Consider the following 27,590-nt stretch of genomic DNA (forward strand, 5'->3'; position numbering starts at 1 on the left):
TTGGAAATGTAACTGCCCTTTGTGCCAGCCATCCCACTTACGGTGTCCCCAAGGACACCATATCACTGACTAAAAAAAAGAAAAGCACCCCCATGTTTATGTCAGCATTGTTCACAATAGCAAAGATCTGGAAACAGCCCAAGTGTCCATCAGTGGACAAGTGGATAAAAAAGCTGTGATACATACATACTATGGAATACTATGGGGCTATGAAAAAGAAAGAAATATTACCTTTTGAAACAATATGGAGGGACCTGGAAACTATTATGTTGAGTGAAATAATCCAGGCAGAGAGAGAAAAATCATTTGACCTCACTTTTTTAGGAATCTAAGGAATAATGAGAACTGATGAACAAAACTCAGAAAGAGGAGGGATCAAAGGGACCAGAGGAAAAGAGGACAGAGGGAAAGGGGATGATAGGATCGGATAAACCTGAAGGAAAAGGGGGGAGGATGCTGTAGAAGGGGGAATGGGAGATGTTGAGAGGAATAGAGGGATAGGGGATGTATTCGGGTGATCCTAGAAACTATATAAACACAATTAATTAAATAAAAAGTAAAATATAATTGAAGGAGAAATAAAAAGCTTCCCACACAAATAAAAACTCAAGGAATTCATTACAACCAAACCAATGCTTCAGGAAATAAGGGGCCTGTTATAAACAGATCAAAGTGGGAAAATAATATAGCAAAAGAGAAATACAGCTTTAAAAAATAAAATGGCAATAAACAACTACATATCAATAATAACCTTAAGTGTAAATGCATTAAATGATCCAATCAAAAGACATAGGATAGCTGCTTGGATAAGAAAACAAAACCCATACATATGCTGTCTACAAGAGACACACCTTAAAACAAAAGATGCACATAATTTGAAGGAAAAAGGATGGAAAAAAGTATTTAATGCAAATGAAAGTGAAAAAAAAGCTGGGGTAGCAATACTTATATCATACAAAATGGACTTTAAAACAAAGAGATAAAGAAGGCCACTACATAATGATAAAAGGAGCAATCCAACAGGAAGATATAACCATTATAAATACACACCTACTATAGGAGCACCTAATATATAAAGCAGACTTTGATGGATATAAAGGGCGAGATCAACAGCAATACTATAATAGTAAGAGATTTCAATACCCCACCAATGTTACTAGATAGATCTTCAAGAAAGAAAATTAACAAAGAAACAGCAGACTTAAAGAACACACTAGATCAACTCGATTTAATAGATATCTTCAGAACCTTTCACCCTAAAGTAGCAGAATATACATTCTTTTCAAGTGCTTATGGTACATTTTCTAGGATAGACCACATGTTAGGGCACAAAAGCAGTCTCAATAAATTTAAGAAGATTAAAATCATATCAAGCATTTTCTCTAATCACAATGGCATAAAATTAAAAATCAACCACAAAAAAAAAACTCAAAAATTCTCAAACACATGGAAACTAAATATCAGGTTGTTAAATAATGCATGGATTAACAATGAGATCAAAAAAGAAATAAAAAATTCCTAGAAATGAATGATAATGAGCATACAACAACTCAAAATTTATGGAATACAGCAAAAGCAGTACTGAGAGGGAAGTTCATAGCACTACAGGCATACTTTAAGAAGCTAGAAAAACCTCAAATAAACAACTTAACCCTGCCTCTAAAAGAACTAGAAAAAGAACAGCAAGTAAACCCCAGAGGTAGTAGAAGGAAGAAAATAATAAAGATCAGAGTGGAAATAAATGATATAGAGGCTAAAGAAACAATACAGAGGATCAATGAAACTCGGAGCTGGTTCTTTGAAAAGGTAAACAAGATCGATGAACCTTTAACTAGACTCACCAAAAAAAAAAGAGAGAGGACTCAAATAAATAAAATTAGAAACGAGAGTGGAGAAATAACAACTGACACAACAGAAATACAAAATATTGTAAGAAAATACTATGAAGAACTGTATGCCAAAAAACTAAACAACCTAGATGAAATGGACAAATTCCTTAAAACATACAATATTCCAAAAATCAATACAGAAGAATCAGAACACCTACACAGACCAGTTACACCAAACGAGATTGAAACAGTTATCAAAAAACTCCCAACAAGAAGAGTCCTGGACCTGATGGCTTCACAAGTAAATTCTACCAATATTCAAAGAAAAACTAATTCCTATTTTTCTCAAGCTATTTCAAAAAATTTAAGAAGAAGGAAGACTTCCAAGCTCCTTTTATGAGGCAAGTATAATTCAAATTCCAAAACCAGGCAAAAACAACACAAAGAAAGAAAATTATAGGCCAATATGCCTGATGAATTTAGATGCTAAAATCCTCAGCAAAATATTAACAAACCAGCCCTGGCTGGTTGGCTCAGTGGTAGAGCATCGGCCTGGCGTGCAGAGGTCCAGAGTTCAATTCCCGGCCAGGGCACACAGGAGAAGCGCCCATCTGCTTCTCCAACCCTCCCCCTCTCCATCCTCTCTGTCTCTCTCTTCCCCTCCCGCAGCGAGGCTCCATTGGAGCAAAGATGGCCCGGGCGCTGGAAATGGCTCCTTGGCCTCTGCCCCAGGTGCTGGAGTGGCTCTGGTCACAACAGAGCAATGCCCCAGAGGGGCACAGCATCACCCCCTGGTGGGCAGAGCATCACCCCCTGGTGGGCGTGCCGAGTGGATCCCAGTCAGGCACACGCGGGAGTCTGTCTGACTATCTCTCCCCGTTTCCAGCTTCAGAAAAATACAAAAAAAAAAAAAAAAAATATATATATATATATATATATATATATATATATATATATTAGCAAACTAGATCCAGCAATATATGAAAAAATCATACACCATGATCAAGTGGGATTTATTCTAGGGAGGCAAGGCTGGTACAATATTTGTAAATCAATCAATGTGATTCATCACATAAATAAAAGGAAGGAGAAAAACCACATGATAATTTCTATAGATGCAGAAAAAGCATTTGATAAAAATCCAGCACCCAATCAGCAAAGCGGGAATATAGGGAACATACCTCAACATGATAAAGGCTGTCTATGATAAACCCACAGCCAACATCATACTCAATGGGCAACAATTAAAAGTAATCCCCTTAAGATCAGGAACAAGGCAGGGGTGCACCCATTAACCACTCTTATTCAATATAGTACTGGAAGTCCTAGCCACAGCAATCAGACAGGAAGAAGAAATAAAAGGCATCCAAATTGTAAATGAAGTAAAATTATTATTATTTGCAGGTGATATGTATATAAAAAATAGGTATATAAAAAACCCTAGAGTCGCAGTCAAAAAACTACTGGTCCTGATAAATGAATTTAGCAAGGTGACAGGATATAAAATTAATACTCAGAAATCAGAGGCATTTTTATACACCAACAATGAACTGTCCAAAAGAGAAATTAAGGAAAAAGTCCCCTTCACTATTTCCACCAAAAAAATAAAGTACCTAGTAGTAAACTTAACAAAGGAGATTAAAGACTTGTACTGGAAAATTATAAAACATGGATAAAAGAAATCAAGGAAGATATAAACAAGTGGAAGTATATACTGTGCTCATGGTAAGGAAAAATAAACATCATTAAAATGTCTATATTACCCAAAGCAATTTATAAATTCAATGCAATACTGATTAAAATGTTAATGACATACTTCAAAGAGATAGAACATATATTCCAAAAATTTATATGGAACTAAAAACAAACCTGAATAGGCTCAGCAATCTTGAAAAAGAAGAATATAGCAGGAGGTATCACAATTTCTGATATCAAGTTATACTACAAGGCCATTGTACTCAAAACAGCCTGGTACTGGCATAAGAACAGGCAAATAGATCAATAGAACAGAACAGAGAACCCAGAAATAAACCCACAGCTTTATGGACAACTGATATTTAACAAAGGAGTTAAGAGCATAAAATGGAGTAAAGAAAGTCTCTTAAATAAATGGTGCTGGGAAAATTAGATATCTACCTGCAAAAAAATGAAACTAGACCACCCATTTATACCATTCACAAAAATAAACTCAAAATGGATAAGAGACTTAAATGTAAGCCGTGAAAACATAGGCATCTTAGAAGAAAACATAGGCAGTAAGCTCTCTGACATCTCTCGCAGCAATATATTTGCCGATTTATCTCCATGGGCAAGTGAAATAAATAGGATAAACAAATGGGACTAAATCAAACTAAAAAGCTTTTGCACAGCTAAAGACAATATGAACAGAATAAAAAGACAAACCACACAATATGAGAAGATATTTGACAATACATTTTATAAGGCAGTGGTTCCCAACCGGCCATGGACCGGTTTAATGTCAGAAAATATTTTCACAGACCGGCCTTTAGGGTGGGATGGATAAATGTATCATGTGTCGAGACAGGCATCAAGAGTGAGTCTTAGACAGATGTAATAGAGGGAATCTGATCATTTTTAAAAAATAAAATATCGTTCAGACTTAAATATAAATAAAATGGAAATAATGTAAGTTATTTATTCTTTCTCTGTGGACTGGTACCAAATGGCCCATAGACTGGTACCGGTCTGCAGCCCAGGGTTTGGGGACCACTGTTATAAGGGGTTAATAACCAAAATGTATAAAGAACTTGTAAAACTCAACATCAGGAAGACAAACAATCCAATCAAAAAATGAGCAAAAGTAATGAATAGACACTTATCCACAGAGGACATAGAAATGGGCAATAGGCATATGAAAAAATGCTCAACATCACTAATTATGGAAGAAATGCAAATTAAAACCACAATGAGATATCAGCTCACACTAGTCAGAATGGCACTCATCAACAAAACAACACAGAATAAGTGCTGGTGAGGATGTGGAGAAAAGGGAACCTTCCTGCACTGCTGGTGGGAATGCAGACTGGTGCAGCCACTGTGGAAAACAGTATGGAGATTCCTAAAAAAATTAAAAATCAAACTGCCTTTTGACCCAGCTATCCCACTTTTAGGAATGTACCCTAAGAACACCATAGCACTGTTCCAAAAGGAGAAATTCACCCCCATATTTATGGCAGCATTGTTTACAATAGCAAAGATCTGGAAACAGCCCAAGTGTCTATCAGTGAATGAGTGGATTAAAAAGCGTTGGTACATATATACTATGGAATACTACTCAGCCATAAGAAATAATGATATCAGATCATTTACAACAACATGGATGGACCTTGATAACATTATATTGAGTAAAATAAGTAAATCAGAAAAAACTAAGAACTATATGATTCCATACATAAATGGGACATAAAAATGAGTCCCAGAGACATGGACAAGAGTGTGATGGTACCGAGGGGGTGGTTAAGGGGGGTTGCATGGAGAAGGAGGGGGTGGCGGAGGGGAGGGGCACAAAGAAAACCAGATCAAAGGTGCCGGAAGACAATTTGACTTTGGGTGAGGGCTATGCAACATAATCAAATGTCCAAATAACCTGGAGTTGTTTTCTCTGAACCTATGTACCCTGATTTATCAATGTCACCCCGTTAAAATTAGTTTTAAAAACTATCATTTTTGTCAGATTACTGTTCTGCATAATTTTAATAATCAGTTTGTGGGCAACCAGACAAAAAAGCATGAAAATTGCTGTGCTAATCACATGCTCAGCAACTTCTGTAGATGCTGCAATGTAATGCCAGGTGCAAATCATTTCAAAATTAATTTTTTATAACTGGCTCCCAGTATGGCTTTGATTATGTCTGTATAAAACTTTCTGCAAATTTTTGCTTATGTGTAAAGTTATTGGTGCCTAAAGGCAGCCAAGCGGAGATGCAGCAGGTGAGCAGGGCATGGCGAACTGCTGTGGTGCAATGGTGCTCATTCACTGTGATATGGCACAGGAAGCAACTGCCATTTGTAAGAATTCAGGTTCTCACATAAACAAAAGGAAGGAGAAAAACCACATGATAATTTCAATAGATGCAGAAAAAGCATTTGATAAAATTCAGCACCCATTCATGATCAAAACTCTCAGCAAAGTGGGAATACAGGGAACATACCTCAACATGATAAAGGCCATTTATGACAAACCCACAGCCAATATCATACTCAATGGTCAAAAATTAAAAGCAATCCCCTTAAGATCAGGAACAAGGCAGGGGTACCCCCCTTTCACCACTCTTATTCAACATAGTCCTGGAAGTCCTAGCCACAGCAATCAAACAACAAGAAGAAATAAAAGGCATTCAAGTTGGAAAAGAAGAAGTAAAGCTATCATTATTTACAGATGATATGATATTGTATCATATACAATATCATATATATTTAGGATATAGAAAATCCTAAAGTCTCAGTCAAAAAACTACTGGACCTGATAAATGAATTCAGCAAGGTGGCAGGATATAAAATTAATACTCAGAAATCAGAGGCATTTTTATACGCCAACAATGAACAGTCAGAAAGAGAAATTAAGGAAACAATCGCCTTCATTATTACAACCAAAAAAATTAAGTACCTAGGAGTACATTTAACCAAGGAGACTAAAGACTTGTACTTGGAAAATTATAAAACATTGATAAAAGAAATCAAGGAAGACACAAACAAGTGGAAGCATATACCGTGCTCATGGTTAGGAAGAATAAACATCATTAAAATGTCTATATTACCCAAAGTAATTTTTAAGTTCAATGCAATACCAATTAAAATACCAGTGTCATACTTTAAAGATATAAATCACATATTAAAAAATTTATATGGAACCAAAAGAGAACATGAATAGCCTCAGCAATCTTAAAAAAGAAGAATAAAGGGGGAGGTATCACACTTCCTGATATCAAGCTATACTACAAGGCCATTGTACTCAAAACAGCATGGTACTGGCATAAGAACAGACACATAGATCAATGGAACAGAATGGAGAACCCAGAAATAAACCCACAGTTCTATGGACAACTGATATTTGACAAAGGAGGTAAGAGCATACAATGGAGTAAAGACAGCCTCTTCAACAAATGGTGTTGGGAAAGTTGCACAGCAACCTGCAAAAAAATGAAACTAGAGCACCAAATTACACCATTCACAATAATAAACTCAAAATGGATAAAAGACTTAAATGTAAGGCGTGAAACCATAAGCATCTTAGAAGAAAACGTAGGCAGTAAGCTCTACGACATCTCTCCCAGCGATATATTTGCTGATTTATCTCCACGGGCAAGGGAAGTAAAAGACAGGATAAACAAATGGGACTACATCAAACTAAAAAGCTTTTGCACAGCCAAAGGACAATAAGAACAGAATAAAAAGACAAACTACACAATGGGAGAACATATTTGAAAGTACGTCTGATAAGGGGTTAATAACCAAAATTTATAAAGAACTTGTACATCTCAACACCAGAAAGATAAACAATCCAATCAAAAAATGGGCTAAAGAAATGAATAGACACTTCTTCAAAGAGGATATACAGATGGCCAATAGGCATATGAAAAAATGCTCAACATCACTAATCATTAGAGAAATGCAAATTAAAACCACAATGAATATCACCTCACACCGGTCAGAATGGCACTCATCAACAAAACAACACAGAATAAGTGCTGGTGAGGATGTGGAGAAAAGGGAGCCCTCCTGCACTGCTGGTGGGAATGCAGACTGGTGCAGCCTTTGTGGAAAACACTATGGAGATTCCTCAAAAAATTGAAAATTGAACTGCCTTTTGACCCAGCTATCCCACTTTTAGGAATATATCCCAAGGACACCATAGAACGGTTCCAGAAGGAGAAATGCACCCCCATGTTTATAGCAGCATTGTTCACAATAGCGAAGATCTGGAAACAGCCCAAGTGTCCGTCAGAGGACGAGTGGATTAAAAAGCTTTTGGTACATATATACTATGGAATACTACTCAGCCATAAGAAATGATGATATCCGATCATTTACAATAACATGGATGGACCTTGATAACATTATACTGAGTGAAATAAGTAAATCGGAAAAAACTAAGAACTATATGAACCCATGCATAGATGGGACATAAAAATGAGACTCAGAGACATGGGCAAGAATGTGATGGTAACAGGGAGTGTGGTGGAGGGGTGGGGAGGGGGCGAGGAAGAAGAGGGAGGGGTGGGGGGAAGGTAGGGGCACAAGGAAAACCCATTAGAAGGTGACGGAAGATGATTTGACTTTGAGTGAGGGATATGCAGCATAATCAAAGGTCAAAATAATCTGGAGATGTTTTCTCGGAACATATGTACCCTGATTTATCAATGTCACTGCATTAAAATTAATAAAAATAAGATTTTTTTAAAAAAGAATTCAGGTTCTGGTCCTATAGCGGTGCTGCAATGTTCCTATTGCACCACAAGAGGGCTTCAAAGAGTAACTTTAACAGGATTTCATCCTTTAGCCCCTATCTTGTGTTGAGATGTGACACATTTAGGTATCCTTGTAATTGATACATGCTCACATTGCTTTCTAGTTCTCAAACTTTCCAACATTTTATATATATGTTTCAACATTATATATATATATATATATATATATGCAGAAATATTGTAAAATACACTGGGGTTACAAGTAGTAAGTTGTCAGCAGCAAAGCAGGATACAATTTTCAGCAAACACTAAAGACTGTTCTGTCATGTGACACTTTTATAGCAAATGCTCTCCAGGAAAATTACTGATGATGGCAGAAGGCAGACAAGTGCAGATGCAGCAGGTTAGCAGGGCACGGAGAGCTGCTGTTCTGCAATGTTGTTTGTGCACCACGAGATGGCACAAGAAGCATCTATGATTTGGATGAATTCAGTATTTGGTCTATGATAGGTGCTGCAATGTACCAATATTACCACTGGAGGGCAAAGAGGGGCAGGTTTGATGAGAATTTAGCCTTTAGTTTTTTTTGCTGTGTTGAGCAATGGCAGTTTCAGGAATCCTGTGAACTGATTTATACACTCATTTGTGCCTTGGTGCCCACCTTCCCATCAGTTGACAAAATAAATATTGTGTGTGTGTGTGTGTGTGTGTTTGTAGGCAGAAATATTATAATAATTACTGGTGATGCAGGCCAGCCAGGCATCTGTAAAAAGCAAGATATTATTTTATTTTAAAGATTTTTTTTAAAATCAAAATTTAGAAAAACAGGAAGGTGGAGAGTTAGTGAGACAAGTAGGTGTGCCTGACCATGGGTAGAACCAATGTCTGTGCCTTGGGATGAAATTCTAAACAACTGACCCATCAGGACAAAGTAGCAGAATGCTATTTTCCAAGGCAGTGTCCTCAGCTCTGCTGTGTGGCAGCTTTATAGCAAATGCTCTCCGTTAAAGTTACTGATGATGTCAGAAGGTAGCAGAATGGAGCAGCAGCATGTGTGTGGGGCACATGGTGTGGCTGCACTGCAATGTTCTTTGTGCACCACCAGAGGCTGCCATAAGGCAGCTTTAATCAGAAATTTATTCTTAGGACTCTCAGGTTGTGTTGGGCAATGAGAGTCTCAGGATTCCTTGTAAAGGGAATCATACATATCTGCTTATATCTCCACCTTCCCATCGGCTGGTAAAAAATATATATATATTTCTGTATATGTTTATACTAGAAAGCCCAGCGGTCATACGAAATGACCGCTGTTCTAGATATTATAAATTGTAATTAAAATGATTTGTACAAAGGTGTCTGCTAATTCAAACGGAATTACCCAGGGCAGGCGGCGAGGACGCCCCTTTGCTTAGTGTCCCACGGGGTTTCCCCCTTCTACTTGCTTAATTGCTTAAAGTAGAGTGCAATGAAGGAAACCACTGGCATCTGAGGCAAGCCTTGTTTCTCTATGCTCATCAGTCTCATTTTGCTGAGAAAGACACATTTGCTCTGCGACTGAAGCAAGCCTTGTCTTTCTCTGCTCAGTGGTTTCTTTTTGTCGAGAAAGCTGTTTTTGTGCAGCTTTAGCTCCTTTTCTCTCCTCTTCAGTGCTGTATTTTCTAGGAGGCATTCTTAAAAGAAATTATGTTGGAGTTACGTCACGGAAATGGCGCCATGAGCAGCGTGTCTGACAGATCTCCCCAAAATCACAACAAATTTATCAACTAGAAACAGAAAAATTTATCCTCGGAGCATTCCGGAGTTCCACACAAACTGAAAGCGAAAGGACTGTTATCACTTGAATCTGATAGATGAGGGTGTGAAGGAAGCTACCGCAGGGACATTCATTCAAGCCGTGGAGGGAGTGCGCCTGTGTGCTATCAACAAGACTACCCTCAGATGCCAATAAGAAAGAGGAAATCGAATATTATGGATACAAAAGAAAGAGAGGTAACACAAATAGATGTGGAAAAATCTATGGAGAAAAGACTTAACATATTGGAAGCCTTGGAGCTAAATGACAGAGAATTTAAAATAGAAATCTTAAAAATACTCAGAGATATACAAGAAAACACAGAAAGGCAATATAGGGAGATCAGAAAACAACTCAATGAACACAAAGAATATATTACCGAGGAAATTGAAACTATAAAAACAAATCAAACAGAAAAGAAAAACTCAATTCACAAGCTGAAAAATGAGGTAACAAGCTTAGCTAACAGAACAGCCCAGATAGAAGGTAGGATTAGTGACATAGAAGACAAACAACTTGAGACACAACAGAGAGAAGAAGAAAGAGACTCAAAAATAATAAAAAACGAGAAAGCCCTACAGGAATTGTCTGACTCCATCAGAAAGAATAACATAAGAATAATAGGTATATCAGAGGGAGAAGAGAAAGAAAATGGAATGGAGAATATACTCAAACAAATAATAGACGAGAACTTCCCAAGCCTGTGGAAAGAACTAAAGCCTCAAATTCAAGAAGCAAACAGAACACCGAGTTTTCTTAACCCCAACAAACCCACTCCAAGGCACATCATAATAAAGATGACACAAACCAATGACAAAGAAAAAATTCTCAAGGCAGCCAGGGAAAAGAAGAGTACAACATATAAAGGAAGGCCTATTAGATTATCATCAGATTTCTCAGAAGAAACTCTACAAGCTAGAAGAGAGTGGACCCCAATATTTAAAGCCCTGAAAGAGAGGAACTTTCAGCCAAGAATACTATACCCATCAAAGCTATCCTTCAAGTATGAAGGAGATATAAAAACATTCACAAATACAGAAAAGATGAGAGAATTTATCAACAGAAAGCCCCCACTCCAGGAAATACTAAAGGGGGTTTTCCAACCGAATTCAAAGAACAAAAGAAAACAACACCACAAGTAACAGCTCCACCAAGAACACAATAAAACCAAACTTAAACTGTGACAACAAAGGAAAAAAAGGGGGGAGAGAATGGAGATTAACAGTAGCAAAGGACGATGAAGTGCAGAAATACTCATAAGATAGGGTACTACAATAAATATGGTAGGTACCCTTTTCATTACTTAATGGTAACCACCCTTGAAAAACCCACCATAAAAACACTTGACTTAAAAAAGGTAGCAACAGAGGAAAGAAGTATGGAACACAAACAAACAAAAACAAATGATAGAAAAACAAAAGAGAAGAATCAAACAAGATACAAAACTAACAGAAAGCAATTTATAAAATGGCAGTAGGAAACCCACAAGTGTCAATAATTACACTAAATGTAAATGGATTAAACTTACCAATAAAAAGACACAGAGTAGCAGAATGGATTAAAAAAGAAAATCCAACTATATGCTGCCTACAAGAAACACATCTAAGCAACAAGGATAAAAACAAATTCAAAGTGAAAGGCTGGAAAACAATACTCCAAGCAAACAACACTAAAGGGGGTTCTCCAATCAGATACAAAGAATAAAAAAAAAAAAAACAACAAAGCCACAAGTAAAAGCTCCAAGAAGAACATGACAAAACCAACTTTAAACTGTGACAACAATAAGAAAGGGGGGGAGAGGATGAAGATTAACAGTAGCAAAGGGCAATGGAGGGCAAAAGTACTCACAAAACAGTGCACTACAATGAACAGGGTAGGAACCCTTTTCATTACTTAATGGTAACCATCATTGAAAAAACCACCACAGAAGCACATGAGATAAAAAAGATAGCAACAGAGGAAAGATGTATGGAACACAACCAAATAAAAACAAAAGATAGAAAAACGAAAGAGAAGAATCAAACAAGGCACAAAACTAACAGAAATCAATCTATAAAATGGCAATGAGGAACTCACAAGTGTCAATAATTACACTAAATGTAAACGGATTAAACTCACCAATAAAAAGGCACAGAGTAGCCGAATGGATCAAAAAAGAAAATCCAACTGTATGCTGCCTACAAGAAACTCATCTAAGTAGCAAGGATAAAAATAAATTCAAAGTGAAAGGCTGGAAAACAATGCTCCAAGCAAATAACATCCACAAAAAAGCAGGCATAGCAATACTCATATCTGATGATGCTGACTACAAGACAGCAAAAGTACTCAGAGACAAAAATGGCCATTTCATAATGGCTAAAGGGACACTGAATCAAGAAGACATAACAATTCTTAATATATATGCACCAAACCAAGGAGCACCAAAATATATAAGACAGCTACTTATTGACCTTAAAACAAAAACTGACAAAAATACAATCATACTTGGAGACCTCAATACACCGCTGACGGCTCTAGATCGGTCATCCAAACAGAGAATCAACAAAGACATAGTGGCCTTAAACAAAACACTAGAGCACCTGGATATGATAGACATCTACAGGACATTTCATCCCAAAGTGACTGAGTATACATTTTTCTCCAGTGTACATGGATCATTCTCAAGAATTGACCATATGTTGGGCCACAAAAACAACATCAGCAAATTCAGAAAAATTGAAGTTGTACCAAGCATATTTTCTGATCATAAAGCCTTGAAACTAGAATTCAACAGCAAAAAAGAGGGAAAAAATCCCACAAAAATGTGGAAACTAAACAACATATTTCTAAAAAATGAATGGGTCAAAGAAGAAATAAGCGCAGAGATCAAAAGATATATACAGACAAATGAAAATGAAAATACGACATATCAGAATCTCTGGGATGCAGCAAAAGCAGTAATAAGAGGAAAGTTCATATCACTTCAGGCCTATATGAACAAACAAGAGAGAGCCGAAGTAAACCACTTAACTTCACACCTTAAGGAACTAGAAAAAGAAGAACAAAGACAACCCAAAACCAGCCGAAGAAAGGAGATAATAAAAATCAGAGCAGAAATAAATGAAATAGAGAACAGAAAAACTATAGAAAAAATCAATAAAACAAGGAGCTGGTTCTTTGAAAAGATCAACAAAATTGAAAAACCCTTGGCAAGACTCACCAAGGAAAAAAGGCACAGGACTCAAATAAATAAAATCCAAAATGAAAGAGGAGAGATCACCACAGACATCATAGATATACAAAGAATTATTGTAGAATACTATGAAAAATTATATGCCACCAAATACAACAATCTAGAAGAAATGGATGAATTCCTAGAACAATACAACCTTCCTAGACTGAGTCATGAAGAAGCAGAAAGCCTAAACAGACCAATCAGCAGGGAGGAAATAGAAAAAAATATTAAAAACCTCCCCAAAAATAAAAGTCCAGGCCCAGATGGTTATACTAGTGAATTCTATCAAACATTCAAAGAAGACTTGGTTCCTATTCTACTCAAAGTCTTCCAAAAAATTGAAGAAGAAGCAATATTTCCAAACACATTTTATGAGGCCAACATAACCCTCATACCAAAACCTGGCAAGGATGGCACAAAGAAAGAAAACTACAGACCAATATCTCTAATGAATACAGATGCTAAAATACTAAACAAAATACTGGCAAACCGAATACAACAACATATTAAAAAAATAATACATCATGATCAAGTGGGATTCATCCCAGAATCTCAAGGATGGTTCAACATACGCAAAACAGTTAACGTAATACACCATATCAACAAAACAAAGAACAAAAACCACATGATCTTATCAATAGATGCAGAAAAAGCTTTTGATAAAATACAACACAATTTTATGTTTAAGACTCTCAACAAAATGGGTATAGAAGGAAAATATCTCAACATGATAAAGGCCATATATGATAAACCATCAGCCAACATCATATTAAACGGCATAAAACTGAGGACTTTCTACATTAAATCAGGAACAAGACAGGGTTGTCCACTCTCTCCAGTCTTATTTAACGTGGTGCTAGAAGTTCTGGCCAGAGCAATCAGACAAGACAAAGAAATAAAGGGCATCCATATCGGAAAAGAAGAAGTAAAGGTATCACTGTTTGCTGATGATATGATCCTATACATCGAAAACCCGAAGGACTCCACAAAAAGATTATTAGAAACAATAAACCAATACAGTAAGGTCGCAGGATACAAAATTAACATACAAAAGTCCATAGCCTTTCTATATGCCAACAATGAAATATTAGAAAACGAACTCAAAAAAATAATCCCCTTCACGATTGCAACAAAAAAAATAAAATACCTAGAAATAAACATAACAAAGAATGTAAAGGACCTATATAATGAAAATTACAAAGCATTGTTAAGGGAAATCGAAAAAGATACAATGAGATGGAAAAATATTCCTTGTTCTTGGATAGGAAGAATAAATATAATCAAAATGGCCATATTACCCAAAGCAATATACAAATTTAATGCAATTCCCATCAAAATCCCTATGAGATTTTTTAAAGAAATGGAACAAAAAATCATCAGATTTATATGGAAGTATAAAAAACCCCGAATAGCCAAAACAATCCTAAGGAAAAAGAATGAAGCTGGGGGCATTACAATACCTGACTTTAAACTATATTATAGGGCCACGATAATCAAAACAGCATGGTATTGGCAGAAAAATAGACACTCAGACCAATGGAACAGAATAGAAAGCCCAGAAATAAAACCACATATATATGGTCAAATAATCTTTGATAAAGGGGCCAAACAACACACAATGGAGAAAAGAAAGCCTCTTCAACAAATGGTGTTGGGAAAACTGGAAAGCCACATGCAAAAGAATGAAACTCGACTACAGCCTGTCCCCGTGTACTAAAATTAATTCAAAATGGATCAAAGACCTAAATATAAGACCTGAAACAATAAAGTACATAGAAGAAGACATAGGTACTAAAATCATGGACCTGGGTTTTAAAGAACATTTTATGAACTTGACTCCAATGGCAAGAGAAGTGAAGGCAAAGATAAATGAATGGGACTACATCAGAATAAAAAGTTTTTGCTCAGCAAGAGAAACTGATATCAAAATATACAGACAGACAACTAAATGGGAACTGATATTTTCAAACGACAGCTCAGATAAGGGCCTAATATCCAAAATTTACAAAGAACTCATAAAACTCAACAACAAACAAACAAACAATCCCATAAAAAAATGGGAAGAGGACATGAACAGACACTTCTCCCAGGAAGAGATACAAATGGCCAACAGATATATGAAAAGATGCTCAGCTTCATTAGTTATTAGAGAAATGCAAATCAAAACTACAATGAGATACCACCTCACCCCTGTTAGATTAGCTATTATCAACAAGACAGGTAATAGCAAATGTTGGAGAGGCTGTGGAGAAAAAGGAACCCTCATTCACTGTTGGTGGGACTGTAAAGTAGTACAACCATTATGGAGGAAAGTATGGTGGTTCCTCAAAAAACTGCAAATAGAACTACCTTATGACCCAGCAATCCCTCTACTGGGTATATACCCCAAAACCTCAGAAACATTGATACGTGAAGACACATGTAGCCCCATGTTCATTGCAGCACTGTTCACAGTGGCCAAGACATGGAAACAACCAAAAAGCCCTTCAATAGAAGACTGGATAAAGAAGATGTGGCACATATACACTATGGAATACTACTCTGCCATAAGAAATGATGACATCAGATCATTTACAGCAAAATGGTGGGATCTTGATAACATTATAAGGAGTGAAATAAGTAAATCAGAAAAAAACAAGAACTACATGATTCCATACATTGGTGGAACATAAAAACGAGACTAAGAGACATGGACAAGAGTGTGGTGGTTACCAGGGGTGGGGGGAGGGAGGACATGGGAGGGAGGGAGGGAGAGAGTTAGGGGGAGGGGTACAGAGAACTAGATAGAGGGTGGTGGAGGACAATCTGACTTTGGGCGAGGGGTATGCAACATAATTTAATGACAAAATAACCTAGACATGTTTTCTTTGAATATATGTACCCTGATTTATTAATGTCATCCCATTACCATTAATAAAAATTTATTAAAAAAAATAAATAAGAGAAATTATGTTAAGATGTAGTTTTTATGTAAAACAGATGATTGCCAATGCAAACAAATGTTCACCTTCCCCCTGACCCGCTCAATTTGCGTTCAGCCGTGGCAACTTCACCCCATTGGCTAGTACAGTTACGCAAGCAACCAATAAGCTATTGGTGACAAACAGACACTTAAGCCGCATATAATAAAGATGTGTCGATTGGCCATAATAATGCAATATGTACTGTAATATGGCCTGTAGCAGAGAGAGCTTGACACGAAAGAAAGAAGACAGAGTGGCTGAGGGACATGAGAGGATGCTGAATTTGTCAGCCAGTTTTTGTAGTGGAGGTAGTGGGGTGCTGGCTATTTCCACAGAGGGTAGTCACTTGCCCCAGAAGAGAATTTAAAGACACCCATGCCTTGTGGCTTCCAACTCTACATTCCTCACATGCAGCCACCGGGATGTTTGCAAATGAAGAAATTATTCTGGCACCTTTTACAAAGGACTCACACCAGTTCCTGGAGGTATATTCTTGGAATGATTATGCAGCCCTTCAGGATATCTTTTAGCAGGAAGAATATTTGCATTTTTTCTATTGATAACTAACTCCCTCCACTCTCTGGGAACTATGTGGCATCATCTGTGAAAATACAACTTGATGGTGTCTTAGTATGAAAAGAAATAGTTTGCCAGTCTTTGGGGACCTCCTGGAGTTGAAGGCAAGTGGCCATGCAACCACAAAGATGCACTGTGATATTATTCCTAAATGAGAGTTTCATGAATCTTGTGAGACAGTGAGACCTCCAGGACATTGACACCATCACACTTTCTCTCTACTCTCCCAGTTCTGATACCAGCATAATTTAAGTTTATATTGAAACTGGGGCATGCAGCTTAATGAGATCGAATCTATTGCAAAAATTCATGGAGACTTGTGAGAAGGTTTTTGCATGTCCCTGACAAATTATTCTTCAACTATATTTTTTATTTTCAGAATCGTGTTTTTGCCTTCCAAACTCCACTCTGTTGGGATGGAGCTCAAGCTCACTGTTATAATCATGGTACAGCATCTCCCTGAGGGTCTTTTCAGTGATTAGAGAATTGGTCCAATAGTATTCCTTCTAGATCAGTAATTTTCAACCAGTATGCCAGAGAAAATTTTGAAACATGCAATACCAAAGTTTTTGGTAAAAGGTACTGAAGCTTTTTTCCTTAGATAGCCAAATAAAAAAGGATAACAGCCAACACAACAATCGCCACCTGGTGAGAATAAATGAAAATTATACCCTTTTTTGCACAGATCAGTGTCCTGCAGCTCATACGGCCATCTCAGAATAGTCTTCAGTACACGAAGAGGGTGGGTGAACGTTACTCTGAGCTTCCATCATGAGCTACCCAGGTGGACAAATTAACGAGTTGGTGGGCTCTGGTGTGTTAGTATTTGGTTACCAACACACTCGGGCATGAAGTTTTTTCCCAGATTTTCAAATGAAGTTTGAAAAAGCATTAGACTCATTTCCTAAGGTCCTGAAAAACCACATTACAGTTAGGGCACAATGTAAAGATCCCAGCACTGCTCTTTAAACGAAAAGAACACATTGGAAGAGCCCACGCGGGCTTTTTCTCATTTTAAATGTACCCGAGCAATGTGGAAAAACCAAAGAGGGCGCTCTCCCTCCCTCCCTCCCTCTCTCTCTCTCTCTCTCTCCCGTGTGCGCGCGTGCATGTACACACACAGATGTAAAATTTTTTACCAACTGATGAAAAGGTGGAGACCTAGCCAGTGATTTGAGCATAAATCACGTTCCAGAAATTCCTGAGATTGTCACAGCTCAAAATATCATGAGGACCAAAGGTTTAATATATATAATTAAAGCTGCCCTTCTGCGCTCTCTTGTGGTGCAATAGGAACATTGCAGCACTGTGTTGATCTTAAAGACTGAATTCCTAATAAAACCTGCTCTTTTTCGCCATCTCGTGGTGCACCAAGGACATTGCAGCACTGCTGCTCTGTGTACTCTGCTTACCTGCTGCTCCTCCAACTTTGCTGCCCGGTTGTATCATTGGTAACATTACTGGAAAGCATTTCCTCTAAAATTTGTCACATGGCGCAGCTGTCTGCAGTGTCTGCTGAAAATAGCATCCTGCAGCCCTGGCCAAAAGGTTGGGTTGGTTAGAGTTTTATCTCATGGCACAGAGGTATCTGGTTCTATCCCTGGTCAAGGCACATACAGGAACAGGAATATGTTCCAGTCCCACTTTCTCTCTACCCCTTTCTGTCTTTATAAAATCAATATTTAAGATATATTATTCTGCTTTACTTGAGACAGTTGGCTGGTCTGCAACTCAAATACATAGTACACACACACACACACACACACACACACACACAAAATAGTTCTTTTAAGGGATGCTGGAGTTCTAATCAGTGATATGAGCATGAATTAATTCCACGGATTCCTGAAAGTATCACTGATCAACACAACATGAGGACTATAGACTGTATTGCTATTGAAGCATTTCTACTGCACCCTCTGGTGGTACAATTGCAGAGCCCCTTGGGCAGAAAAGGCTGAATTCTTCCTAATGGTAGCTTCTCCTTTTGCCATCCTGTGATCAACATCAGCTCCTTGTGCCCTGCTAACCTGCCACTTTTCCACTAGTCTGCATTCTGGCATAATCAGTACCTAATTCGAGTGTGCTAATCTCAAATCTGACAGGTTTTCTCTGTAAGCTACAGTTTTTTTGCAATTCAAGATTTTAGGTTTTCATCTTATTGTAAAATTTTCAACATTTAGTTTAACATAATGAAGTAGAATGTCTTCTTGGGCATCATCTTTGTGAAAATATAATAATTTATATACTGCAGTAAATACACTAATACACTAAAATATGATTGCATCAGAATTTGTCTACAATTTTGAAATAGAACATATTAAAACACTTATTTTAATCATAAAATTTGCACAAAACTTATTTAAATTCTATTCAGGCAAAAATTTGCATTTGTAGCCCTTGCATTTGTTTACTTGTTGAGGACGATCTCGTTTGATGCTCCAGCAGTAGTCTTCTCATCGCTAACAGCTCCAAGATTTTTGGGAAACTTATCAAGGTGACTGTTCAGGAAGTGAATCTTAATGCTCATGTTACATCCAATGTCGCAGAAAGCCAACAGCATCCTTTGAACAAGAAGTTCATAGTTTCTGCTTTTTTATTGCCAAGAAAGCTCTTTGTAACTGCCACAAAAAAGACTATACTTTCAGGGATCATTTCTATAGTTTGTAACTGCCACAAAAGACTGCCATGCTGCTTTCTCCTCCTTATTTATCCTCCTGGCAAATTCTTTGTCACATATGAAGGTTCGAATTTGAGGTCCATCGAATACACTTGCTTTTATCTTCTCAAAAGACAAGGCAGGAAAAGCAGAAATGATGTTGAAAGCATTCACTTTCTCTATTCAAAGCCTGAACAAACTGCTTCATTAAGCCAAGTTTGATGTGAAGTGGGGAAAAATGATCCTGTCTCGATTAACTACAGGTCCATTCACAATATTTTGCATCCCTACTTCCAGAGCTTCACGTTTCAGCCACTCCTTCTGTGTCCAGTGTTTCTCCCGAGCTCGGCTGTCCCACAAACACAGAAAGCAAGGATACTTTGTGAAACCTCTCTGTTGTCCTAGCAGGAAATTTACCATTTTAAGATCCACACAAATGATCCAGTTATGATCCTCATACTTCAGAAAGTCGAGGACAATTTTTATGTCATTCTTACTAAATCATTCTATTCAGGTTGGCTAAACTGCTGAGGGGTTAATGACTGCTTGGCATCAGAAGAAGACCCTTTAGATTCTACAACCATTTTTTCATGCATCTTATCAAAATACAGTTGATCACCATGTTCACTTTCTTTGTCCTTAGAAAAGAAATAAAACCATTGAAAACTGGAACCAGAAGTGTCTCAGAATGTGGGACAGGTCATACCTCTGAAGGAATATTAGGATATGTGATCATATGCCATTTTTTCTTGCCGATGCCCTTTGTATGGATCAGATAGAAATAAGAGTCACTGTGTGGTCCTTAGATTCACGCCAAACCATGGGAATACCAAAAGGCATTCCTTTGCATTTTCCTTTTGTCCAGTCACAAAATATTTCCTCACAATTATGACACACAATATGAAGAGCCCAATTCTTATCTTGATCGCCAAGGGGAACTTGAAAATAGGCAATATATGCACGTGTCACAAATGATGAAATATTGCGCCTTTGATGTTGAAGTGTGTAACAGCCACATATATAACAGAAGGTGTCAGGACTATTCTTACATTTATACCTACTCGAAGAAGACATGATTCAATCTTAAAACAAAATAAGAGGGTGTTTTTATCAGATAATAATTTTTTACCTTTAAAAACAACTACACTTTTGTAAAAGTGATGTTTGTAAAACATTAATTGCCTTGTGGTTATGTTCAATCCAAGAATCATTGCCCTTTAACTCCAATTTGAAAACCAATGCATGCCATTAACTGTAACAAAAGGAAATTAAAATTACATAAAAACTAGAGAATGCACCAAAAAACGGATTTCAGATTTGGAGTCAGCGATGCAGAAATATATAGAAACAGTTCTAAAACCTCATGCAACAGAAAATGAAAATAAAAATTGTTCCCCAGTGTAATTTTCAAGAAATTTCTCCTGACAGAGCCATTAAGTCAAGAGAGTTAAAACACCTTTTGGTACCAATTTATGTCCAGAGCTGAATTTTTTATGCCAACTTAAACTATATCAAAGTGACAATAATAATGATAGCTCCTTGTACATCGAGGGTCAATTTAATCATATATTGATACATTTATTCAAAGGACTGTTACTATCATTTGGGTTCATAATAATAGTTAATATCCTCTACTTGCTTAATCCTTGTTTAAACCAAACAATTTTAAATGTTTTAGTAATTTTTTATTATTTGAAGTTAGTTCTCGACCCCAAAAACAAAAACAAAAATTATGTGATGAAAGGGGAAAAAATCTGATTGATATTTATGTACTGAGGCTTACATTTCCTAGTGTATATATTAGCATTTCAAAGTGCATGTGTGACCTTGTTGTTACAAAGCATCAGATCAAATAAAGATATGCTTCAAGGTGAAATGTGTATTGAGAAGAGGGTTGCAATCTAAAATAAACTAAGATTTGTTAAAAGTCAGGCAGTTTAGGTATTTATAATAATTACTTAGATAGTGACAGAAATTATTTAATTTGGGGTGATGGGTATACAACATAATTAACAGTTCAAATGTTATAGAAATACTCTCTGAAACCTACGTACTTTTACTGATCTATGTCACCCTGTTAAATTTAATTTTCTAAATAAAATTTAAAAATATATATACTAATTACTTTGGGTTTTGCCTTTTATTTTTTTACTTGTTTATTTCTTTTCTCTCCTGCTACACTGTAAATTCACTAAGGAGGGAGCTATATCTTGTCTGTTTCTATAATCCCTTAAAGCCTCTGCCCAAAGTAGGGATTTAGTATATATTGGTTAAAATAATTAATAAATAAGATTGAGCTGTGTGTTTACTCTGCTGAGAGTTAACAAAAGGCCTAGAAATTTAGAAGGTGAAGATGGAAGAGTTATTTGCTGTAACATAGTCCACCTGCTCCTTGCCTCTGATATCACTCCCCTCCCATTCATGTTTAAAATTGCCACTAGAGTGACCTTTCTAAAGTTGCTATATAAACAAATCTGACCATGAGACTTTCCTAACTAAAATCTTTCAGCATCTCTCAGCTACCTAAATAGTGCAATCCAAACTCTTTTGCAAATGAGGTCTTCCAAATTCTGGCTTCTATTAGCCTTTTCAACCTTCTCTCTTGCCACCAGTCTTACCTAACGAAACAATATGTATCTAGATATTGCTATCTTAGCATTTTAAAGGCATTCTCTTCTTCACATTTTTATATTTGTGTAACAAAAATAAACTCACTAATTACTGACTGTATGCTAGGCTATTTCATAATTATTTCATTTAATTTCTATAAATTCCTTATAAGAGACTGCTTTATCTCCATTTTTAAGATGTAGAAATTGAGACCTACTGGAGTAAAATATAAATTCTTTATCTTAGTATGCGCGCTTGTCAGTAAAGATATTAACTTTTGGTCTCTTTTATCTTCTTTAAACATTTTTCCCAACCTGGTTTGCCTTTTAATTATTTTTACCAACAGAAGTTTTACATCTTTTTGTTGTCAGATCTATCAAACCTTTCTTTAATGAGTTTTTTCTATTACTTCTAAAGTTAGAAAGTCTTTTTGGTGGCTCAATACATATCTAATATTCTCTTCTAATTTGTCTGTGGGTCTTTTTTTTCCTGTTTATTTTAATATACATGACCAGAATTACCTTGGTAGGTGGTATAAGGTAAAAAAAATCTAAAATAAATTTATTTTCACATAAATAGCCAGTTCTTAAATACAAAGTATTGAAAAATTCCTTTTTCACCATTTACCTGTGATGTTTCTTTTACATGTTATTTTCTGATATATAACAGAATTTATTTCTGAGTTACTTGTTTTGTTCCCTTGATCTGATAATCTAGTTTTGTGCCACTACCATATTGCTTAAACTATACTAAAAGTGCTAGTTCTTCCTTATTAGTTTGTCATCACATTGGACATCTTCCAATCTTCAGATTTTAGTATATTACTTTTATGGATAGAAACTAGGGAGCATGTATGCATCTTACACAACTAAATTATGTTCTATAAATAAACACATTTCAAAGACTTATTATATGGTGACTGAGTATTATCTCTTAGGTTAATATTTAAAACAGATTGCTTTAGGAATTTCTCGGCCTCCTAGCAACAAGAGACAGGATGCAGGATATAGGAGACTTGGCGCAGTGCAAATCGCTCAGGCACTGGCCAGAACCCATGAGCGCGGCCCAAACAGGAGCCAAAAACCAGAGCTTGTAGGAATATGCAGGGAATGGCAGACGAGGCATTGTTTTCGCTTCTCCATAATGAGATGGCGACAGGAGTGTACAAGTCCACGGAGCCGAGGGAGGTGGAAAATGGACACTGTATTACCAAGCTGGAAAACGTGGTTTCAAGTGGGACAAGAATTGATAGAAAGGTTTACAAAGGATACCACAATGTTCTAGATATCATGAAGTTCATTTGTAAAGATTTCTGGACTACAGTATTCAAGAAGCAAATCGACAATCTAAGGACAAATTATCAGGGCATCTATATACTCCAGGGCACCAGATTTCGTCTGTGTACTCAGATGTCTGCAGGGAAACAGTATATAGCACATGCATCTAAGTATTTAGCATTTACATATGGCTTAATAATAGGTGGTATATCAAAATTGAGGATAAAGAGTATTATAACAGCTGAAGTGTCTTCAACTCCTGCCTGTAAATTTCAGGTGATAATATCAAGTTGTAGAACATACTGAAATGCAAATTTTCAATAGTGTCAAGAGTTAAATTATTAATGTGTAAAGTATTTTAAATAGCAATGATTTAATTACATTGTTGGACATTTGTGTTGATATAAGCTATTTGCTAACTTGTATCATGAAAGATGTACTCTTAAGCAGAAATAACATTGTATTTTAGCAATTTAACATAGACCAGGTTAAAGCAGATAACATAACACACTTTACTGAAACTATTCAGAACAAAAAACCTGATTTCAAATAAATAAATCACCAAGATGTTACTTATTTTAAACATTTTTATTTGCTTAGTCATGTATATTAAACCACAGGTGGGGAAGGAAAACTCATGGTTTGATAAATTATTTTTTTTAAAGTATGCATCAGTCGAATCATTTGTCTAAGAATGGATAAATTTTTATTTTGTTTTATGAATTTGTTTCAGTTATTAAAAAAGGAAACAGCAAACTAAAAAAATAAAATAAAATAAAACATTGCTTTAGCACATCCATAAACTGTAAGGTATATGGGAGACAAGATTTTCATTGACAAACTGATTGCAGAAATTCAGCCAGAAAGGCAGTTGTATCATTTTATTAAGTGTATGGTAGATTATCATTAAGTTTTCTTTTTCTTTCTTTCTTCTTTTATAGCAAAAGAGACAGAAACAGAGAGAGATAGACAGGGACAGACAGACAGGAAGGGAGAGAGATGAGAAGCATCAATTTTTTGTTGAGGCAGCTTAGTTGTTCATTGATTGCTTTCTCATATGTGCCTTGACGGTGTATGTGTGTGTTTCTGCAGAGCAAGTGACCCCTTACTCAAGCCAGTGACTTTGGACTCAAGCCAGTGACCATGGGCTTTAAGCTGGTGACCTTTGAGCTCAAGCCAGCCACCATGGGGTCATGTCTATGATCCAAGGCTCAAGCCAACAACCCCACGCTCAAGCCAGAGGAGCCTGTGTTCAAGCCAGCTACCTTGGAGCTTCGAACTTGGAATCTCCACATCTCAGGCCAATGCTCCATCTAGTGCGCCCCCGCCTGGCTAGACTTATTAACTTTTCTTTTAAGAAATAGTAATTGTTATCTTCCTTGAAAAAAGGTCTACTCTTGGCTGAAGTTTTCTTTCTTATTATACATCATATTTGAAAATATGAATATTGTAGTTGTAAATCATTGTTTTCCATCAATTTATTAGTGAAAATTATGGGCTGAAGGAATGTCAGAATGTTTAGGTGAGAAAAGGAAAGGCATTAATATACATATATTCCTGTTTTCCCATTTTATGTCTTTTCACGTTCTCTCAATTATCTCCAGTTTCTCAAACACTTCCTTTGCTTTCTTTAAAAGAACCAATCGCATTAATTCTGTAACTTCTTGATGTATAATACTTATTTAGAAAGAATAAATTGGTTTTTCTTCTAAAATGTCTAAATTTATATACTGGCTTGGACTGCCTTATCAGAACAGATAAGGCAAATTTTAATAAAATTTAATTGTAAGACTGAGATTCTTTTTTTTTTTTTTTTTTTTTTTTTTATATATAAATAAATTTTTATTTTAATGGGGTGACATCAATAAATCAGGGTACATACATTCAAAGAAAACATTTCCGGGTTATCTTGTCATTTAGTTATGTTGCATACCCATCACCCAAAGAGAGATCGTCCTCTGCCACCCTCCATCCAGTTCTCTCTGTACCCCTCCCCCTCCCCTCCCCCTCTCCCTCCTTCCCTCCCCCCACCCCCCATAGCCACCACACTCCTGTTCATGCCTCTCAGTCTCGCTTTTATGTCCCACTAATGTATGGAATCCTGCAGTTCCTGTTTTTTTCTGATTCGCTTATTTCACTCCGCACAATGCTAACAAGACTCCACCATTCCGCTATAAGTGATCCAATGTCACCATTTCTCCTAGCTGAATAATATACCATGGTGTATATGTGCCCCATCTTCTTCATCTAGTCCTCTATTTTTTTTACAGTGATTAAAAGCCTTTAAGCAAACTCTTGGCCAATACAGCAAGAATCCATAAATGAGTAGTGTCCTTAACATGTTTCCCAAGTCCAAGTTGGCCCCCTCACCATGCCAAATCCCTGAAAAATGCAACCCAACCACAGTTCAAAGACTGAGATTCTTAGAATAGGATGTCCTCACTGCCACATTGGTTACAACTCCTTTATACCTTTCTTATGAACCCCACCGTGAACCTCGCATTGTGGATGAAGGACAGGAGGAAGGATACTCTGAGAAAACTGACACCTGGATCTACTAAGATTGAACTCTCCAGGATTTTGTCCCTTATCTTTCTTTCTAAACTGTAGAATTTCATCATGAAGCCACTAAAGTGGGATACTGGTGTTCCTTCACAATCCTAGATCCTATAATCAGAAGATACTCCCTTAGTTTAAATTCAAGAAATCAAGGAATACATGAAATTTTATAAGCCAGGCCTCTAGACTAAGGATTCATGCCATCACTACTAGGGATTTACTAAAAATTCTTCCCCCATACACTCTACTTATAAAGACCCTGACAGTACCTTTCTGAATTTAATTGCCAATCCTCCCATGTCCCAAGGCTACCTTGAATGCCATGTAATCCAGAAACTAGCTCTGAAGCCTACTCATCATATCATTCAAACCTATTTTAGCTCGATTTTTTGTTTTTGTTGTTTTTGTTTTATTTTTCCAAAGGGGGGAGGAATGGCAGACAGACTCCCACACACACCCAACCAGAATCCACCTGCCATGCCCACCAAGGGGTGATGCTTGGCGGCCCATCTTTGGTGTTGCTCCACTGCAACCAGAGCCATTCTAGCACCTGAGGCGGAGGCCATGGAGCCATCCTCAGTGCTTGGGCCAACTTTGCTCCAATGGAGCCTTGGCTGCAGGAGGGAAGAGACAGACAGAGAGGAAGGAGAGGGGGAAGGGTGTAGAAGCAGATGGGCGCTTCTCCTGTGTGTCATGCCCGGGAATCGAACCTGGGACTACCACACATCAGGTTGATGCTCTACCGCTGAGCCAACTGGTCAGGGCTTCAGCTCGTTATTTTTTTTTTTTTTAGCCCATGGTGTTCCCATGCTGTTTACTCGGGAAGCACACGTGGGCTTGTTTAATTTTATTTATTTATTTATTTATGTATTCATTCATTTTTAGAGAGGAGAGAGAGAGGGAGAGACAGAGAGAGAGAAGGGGGGGAAGAGCTGGAAGCATCATCTCCCCATATGTCCCTTGACCAGGCAAGCCCAGGGTTTCGAACCGGCGACCTCAGCATTTCCAGGTCGACGCTTTATCCACTGCGCCACCACAGGTCAGGCACAGCTCGTTATTTTTAACAGACTTAATTTAACAAACTGTTGAAAATATGTAACAATTGCTGGTTCAGGTTGGTTTGAAGTCTTCATGAATTTGAGTTGATGAAGACACTTTTAAGTTTCTTTTCAACAACAAAACAATGCACTTCAAATATTTATATTTTCAAACTTTAAGATAGCTGCATTTTGTATTAACTTATGTGATTTATTTCAGGGAAGTAATTAAATGTGGAAATACAGGTTCTCAAAAAATATATTTATGCCCTTAAGTAATACAATTGTTATCTGAAAAAATCTCAACCCCACTTCTTGAACATATAATGTTGCTCTGAACCATAGGAAGCATAGAGAGGTGGTTAAAGATATGGGTTCTAGAGTTAACCTTTTGGTATGGGATCATGGATCCAACATTCTGTTCAGCCACTCACTAACTGTAAGGTATTATATAGATTTTGACTTCACTGAATCTTAGTTTCCTCTTCTTTAAAATGAATGTATTCATAGCTCTACTTGTGTTAAGATTAAGAAAATATCTGCTTTAGAGCTCAATAAATATTAGTCATTATTTTTACTTTCTTACCTCAAAAGCTTCACTGAGGGCAAGGACTAAATCATTTGTCATTATATCTTGGGTGCTCAA

General features: G+C 36.8%; 1 pseudogene; it reads left to right on the forward strand.

The window, feature by feature from the left end:
- Positions 1-23,180: 23,180 nt before the first annotated feature.
- On the forward strand, positions 23,181-23,654 carry LOC136310687 (trafficking protein particle complex subunit 6B pseudogene; annotated as a pseudogene).
- Positions 23,655-27,590: the final 3,936 nt, after the last annotated feature.

The sequence above is a fragment of the Saccopteryx bilineata genome, chromosome 7, assembly GCF_036850765.1.
Source record: "Saccopteryx bilineata isolate mSacBil1 chromosome 7, mSacBil1_pri_phased_curated, whole genome shotgun sequence".
Lineage (NCBI taxonomy): Eukaryota > Metazoa > Chordata > Mammalia > Chiroptera > Emballonuridae > Saccopteryx > Saccopteryx bilineata.